We start from the raw sequence: 6,000 nt of genomic DNA on the forward strand, positions 1-6,000 counted from the left end.
ATCTTAACATATTCAATATATGTAAATGAGAATATCAACGAGTTGCAAACTTTACTGATTAAAATTCACTTTGTTGTTTGTGATATTCAGGCTTGAAATTCAATTTAGCCTGTCAATTCAATCATAATTAATTTTACTAGTAACTGCAGGATGATGACATGAAGAAAAAGTTACACCTACATCATAACCATGCATTTGGTTTTTCTCACACGCGTGGGAGTAGAGAAGAAGATTTTGAAAATTTGGCATTAGTTGTGGCAATTTTGGGAGCTAAGATAATAAATTTCACAATTTACGTTCCTCTTATCCTAAAGAAGTTTCACACCACAAAATGGTCTTGTAGCTTTCAAGAAGTTAAACATTTAAAATTGCCAATGGACGACGGATGAAGACGAACGACTCAGGTGACCTAAAATAGTAGCAATATGTGATACAGGCCAGTTACAAAGAGGTTTTAGAATGCTGGATATATACTTTACAATGCTAGATTCTTGTATTTTAGGGGTGGTCCAAGAGCAGTTGGCCAAACAAAAGAATACACGATATCAGTGGCGGCTTCAACAATTTCATATATTAGAAAAATAACAGGGCCAATTTGTATTGAAACCATTCCGTCTTTCATTTTATAAAAGACATCAACAACTGAATTATGCACGTTAGATAATAGATAAGTATATTTTTTATATGTTGAATTTTCACAATCAAATTTAAATAACATTTTCATTTTACATTAGATCCTTTCGTACATGCATAAAAATACCTGGTTATGTATAAAGGGTTACTTTGTTTAATATCAAATAGCGTTTATGTATAAGAAACCTTTAAAGGGAAAGGCAACCCTAACCACATATTTGCTTTTATGAATAAAGTTTTACTTACTGATATCGTAATTGACAGTCTTTAACAACAAAAATCCTTGATTAACAATTAAATCAATATTAATCTATCATGTATTTTAAATTACCCGCCGCTAAGAGAGTGGCCATTGAAGTTTAATTTATGACGTCACACCGTCTATTCCGGTTTATTTCATCAGCAGCACTGTAAACATGACAAGTCACGAACAGTGAAGTTTGGAGCCGTATAGATTTGAGCCCGTTCTTTCGCAAGAAAAAAAATGAGAAAAGAAGACGTTCCGTCGAGTCGTAGACAAGACAGGCGGTAAACATTCTTCATACAAATGTCTTGAACCTCAACTTGTCATTACGCAAATGATGGATCCACAGTTTACGTAGTCTTTTCTTTTCAAATAACTTGGTTGAGTCGGGAATTTCGGGGGGGGGGGGAACCAAACCTTTATTCACATCTCCCCTTTGCATTAGTGTAATTAACTGCTTGCCAGGAAGGCATTAACCTATTTATTTGTAAAATCTACCACATGCACAACTTTGATGATTTCACAGGTGCTTGGGTTCAGGACCCCGGACCCCCCATGTAAAATCTACCACATGCACAACTTTGATGATCTCATAGGTGCTCGGGTTCAGGACCCAGGACCCCCCCCCCCCCCCCCCCCCTCTGAATAAGCTACATGAGTTGATTTAATTAATTTTTTTGTTGAAAATATTTCTAATGCATGTCAACGTCTTGCATACCCATAAAGTCCAAGATACATGTAATTCAAAATAAGCCCTTTTTTTTTCTTTTTTTTTTAAAATGCCCTCACTGGTTATTATAAGTTCTGTTATAATAACCAGTGAGAGTATTTTTTTCAAAGGGTTTATTTTGAATTATTTTGGACTTTATGGGTATGCAAGACGTTGTGTGAGAAAAACCAAATGCATGGTTATGATGTAGGTGTAACTTTTTCTTCATGTCATCATCCTGCAGTTACTAGTAAAATTAATTATGATTGAACTGACAGGCTAAATTAAATTTCAAGCCTGAATATCACAAACAACAATGTGAATTTTAATCAGTAAAGTTTGCAACTCGTTAATATTCTCATCTACATATATTAAATATGTTAAGATCACTGTCATGATCGTGTGCAGGATTGGACAAAACAAGATGGCAGACGGCATTTCCAAACAAAGGTAGGCTCTTAAAACTCTTCATTTTACCGACTTATTAGACGACGAATTTATGAATTTAAAACACTGCCTGGCCAGGGAGGCATCATTAAGTTGATTGGTTGTTGGAATTTTTACTCATGTACACGTACAACTCTAAATTCATTGATCGAAGTTGACGATGTTGCCTCGATAGAATCCGAAGCGGGCGAAGATGTTTCTAATCATGTTTTCATGCATTTTAAGAAAGATACTTTCGGTAAAATAGACTCTGCACATATCTTTTGATGAAAACTTCAACCAGTGTATGCGATTTGTCCCTTAAATTGCCTTGGTTAGATATATATCTTGACTTGAACATTTGCTAATGTGCAGGATTGGACTGTGGTCGTTTCCACGATAAACGTGCCGGATTGGACCTCGATTTTGGTTCAGGATTGGACCCTTTCTTAAATACATGCATTTTTTCTCTCTTACAGATCCAGTCAGGAGCGGACTTCCTTAAGCTTAAAAGTTGCAAGTGAATGAAGTGTGTTCTATTTATGGTCTCCTACTAAAACCATGGTTTTGACAAACCTAAAAGAGCACGTGGAGCAAGGAACTATCAGTAAGCCGGAAGAGCCAGCTCGAAAATCTTTTAAGTGTTTGAGAATTTTACCGCGCACATGAATCTAAAGTTCTGCCACACGTTAGAAGGAGCCTTGTTCTCGAAGATCAACATGTTGAAAAGTCTTCATTTTGCAGAAGCAAATACATTTATATTGTATATACACATGTAGACCATGTTCGATTCCCAACCACTTAACATTTGTGATATCTGCATGGAATTATTAAAACTGAGCATGGGTTGACGTATAATAATCTCTTCAGGCATGATGGTTTACATTTCACAAAGCTGTTCAATGACAATAAAGACTATAAGATGTTGAGATGTTCATGTTTTCAATACTTAATCATCTGTCCACATGTACTTGTTCCTTTCATATGTATGCTTCTGCTGGAGCCAGTTTTGCTTGTTAAAGCGGGATTTATTATCTTTTGAAAAATTTCCCTATCATTTTAATTCTAATAATCTTGAGTGCATATGTCGTGCAAGATATCGAGGCCAACTCACTTACAAGGATAATTACTTACGGTAAAAGTGTTTGTTAGAATGTAAAACTTATACGGTACCAATTTGGATGCACCAGATGCGCATTTCGACAAATAATGTCTCTTCAGTGATGCTCAACCGAAATGTTTGAAATCCGAAATAACTATGAAGTTTTAGATCTAAATATAGCCAAAAATAGCGTGCCAAACAAGTGGAGCCAAATTCGTCCAAGGATAAGAGCTATGCATGAGGGAGATAATCCTTAATTTTGAAATGAATTTCTAAATTTTATAACAGCAATTAAATATACATCCGTATTTTCAAGCTAGTAATAAATATCAGTATTTTTGTATTTAAAAACCTTTCGTTTCTTGTAATTACATTGAATTCAACCTTAGAGTGCATATACTGATGAAAGAAAATAAAAAGGATATTTTCTCAGAAATTCGCAATATCACTCCTGTAGCTGAAAGATGAACCTAAATGAAAAGCAGTTTTGTCCATGATGTTTTTTCTTCTTCAATATTTGCTGCTCAGATGAGAGGTTACTCTTCAATACAAATTTTTCACTAGTTGTTATTAGTTCAATACAAACGCAATAACATTGAAATATATTTAATAACAAATAAAAATTAAGAACACTTCTGGTTCAATGAAATAACACATCAGCATGTGTAAAATGCAATGTAAAAGATTAGTAGTATCTCTGTAAAACAAAACATAATACCGTAAAAATAATCGTTTCATAATGTACATAGACGGATATATAAAACGGCTGCCATGGTATATGTATGCACTTCGTGTATTCAGAAAACAATGTAATTTTTTGTACTTCATGTTTCTTTTATAAGCGTGTGTTGCACTGGTCACAAACGAAGACAATTTCTCTGATTGATGTTTCCTTTTTACATGCCTACGAAATTCAGAATTGGTCTTGAATTCCTCACCACCAATTTCGCACATTCGAAGTGTACCCATCTCATGGAATGAAGTTCTAGGGCTTGATACCTGAAACAAAGGAGAAAATCTATTGTTACAGAGGATTATAAAATTATGATAATTTCTCACGTGTTTTATAGGTCAAAATGGCCTTATATATCCTGGATACGAACAGTCAACGTTACATCTGCAAAGATTGGTGATTCATGTATAGATCTGTTATATTGGTTCTATTTGAAGGAGATAACGAATGAATATTTTTACAGTAGCAATTGTCGTCGTTGGGAACTTAAACGACGATGTAATTTGATAACAGTAAAAAAAAATTCAAAATACACCATGGTCATGTTGGAAATGTCTGAGAATCTAATAAGCTACATTAATCAAACTAAAATATGATAAAGTGAAGTCGAGATTCGAAAATATAAAGGATTTTGAAAATAAAGATAAAAAGAGGGTCCAATCCTGAACCAAAATCGAGGTCCAATCCGGCACGTTTATCGTGGAAACGACCACAGTCCAATCCTGCACATTAGCAAATGTTCAAGTCAAGATATCTATCTAACCAAGGCAATTTAAGGGACAAATCGCATACACTGGTTGAAGTTTTCATCAAAAGATATGTGCAGAGTCTATTTTACCGAAAGTATCTTTCTTAAAATGCATGAAAACATGATTAGAAACATCTTCGCCCGCTTCGGATTCTATCGAGGCAACATCGTCAACATCGATCAATGAATTTAGAGTTGTACGTGTACATGAGTAAAAATTCCAACAACCAATCAACTTAATGATGCCTCCCTGGCCAGGCAGTGTTTTAAATTCATAAATTCGTCGTCTAATAAGTCGGTAAAATGAAGAGTTTTAAGAGCCTACCTTTGTTTGGAAATGCCGTCTGCCATCTTGTTTTGTCCAATCCTGCACACGATCATGACAGTGAAGATGTAAATACAGTGAAATATCTTTTCCGTGACAACTATACAATAAGCGTTGCCCAAAGGCAATTTCCGTTTTCTTAAATGACGTCAGTTTTGAAACCCAATTTTGGAACATCTTGATGTCAGATATAAGAACATAACAAATAATTCTCTGATCAGAAATGTTAATGTACCAACTGCATTTACATACAAGCGACATTTCAAATCAAAGAATGACTACATCGCAAAGATGGTTTGATATTAATCTCAAATCCAAATGACACTTTCTTAAACTCATCACATTCAGATTGGTTCATTGCGCCCTACCTCCACTGAAAGCTGTACCCCCTAGTGGTACACACTAAAATTGAGGTTATAACCGTGTATTTGACATGAAATTTCGAAAATCATGGAAGCATCTGCTACAGCGTTATGTGCAGAAACCATGCGTATTAGTCATATTATGTGGAGTGGCAGCATAATTGAAAAATTCACCAAAATATCTATCAAATACATCCTTACGTGTGGTTGACAAACATTGTCGAAGTGTTCACCTATTTCTAGCCCGAACTGCAAGGTGGGAAACGAGCAAGAGTAAACGGGGATATCACTGTGTTCCGTCGTATGTTAATATAAGACTAGTTTTATCTCTATAGATGTAACCACGCTAAATATGTCGACTTATCTAGTAAAAAAATTTTCGAATTCCGTACCCCCTAAGGTCACTATTCCGCACCCCCAAATGTGGGGTTGTACACGGTCAATATCTAATACAAAATTCAAAGAAACCCAGCTGTTAAAAATAATAATGATCAAAAACGCTATTTGTTTACATGTTTAAAAAAAAATATAGGACTAAAATCTTCGAAAACTCTGTCAGTTAGAAAACAACACATGTCAGACCATCGTCGGTTACCCACGGGTGCTTCTATTCGATTCTCTCCATCATCATATGAGGGAGCGTGAGTGGACTCAATACCGTGGTTTGCGACGATGATGTCAGACAAGCATATATGTATTTTGTAACGAAATGACAAAT

At 35.1% G+C, this 6,000-nt stretch overlaps 2 long non-coding RNA genes across 2 annotated transcripts; one reads left to right on the plus strand and one right to left on the minus strand.

Annotated features, from left to right (window-relative positions):
• Positions 1-1,972: 1,972 nt before the first annotated feature.
• LOC125655604 (uncharacterized) lies at positions 1,973-2,938 on the plus strand. The gene is made up of 2 exons (XR_007362807.2): positions 1,973-2,036; positions 2,492-2,938. It is a non-coding gene; the product is annotated as an uncharacterized LOC125655604 (long non-coding RNA).
• Positions 2,939-3,704: 766 nt separating this feature from the next.
• On the minus strand, positions 3,705-4,990 carry LOC125655585 (uncharacterized). Its single transcript, XR_007362800.2, has 2 exons — positions 4,921-4,990; positions 3,705-4,113 (listed from the first exon to the last, which is right to left on the minus strand). It is a non-coding gene; the product is annotated as an uncharacterized LOC125655585 (long non-coding RNA).
• Between the last annotated feature and the right edge of the window lie 1,010 nt (positions 4,991-6,000).

This window comes from Ostrea edulis, chromosome 7 (assembly GCF_947568905.1).
Source record: "Ostrea edulis chromosome 7, xbOstEdul1.1, whole genome shotgun sequence".
In the NCBI taxonomy this organism is placed as follows: Eukaryota; Metazoa; Mollusca; class Bivalvia; order Ostreida; family Ostreidae; genus Ostrea; species Ostrea edulis.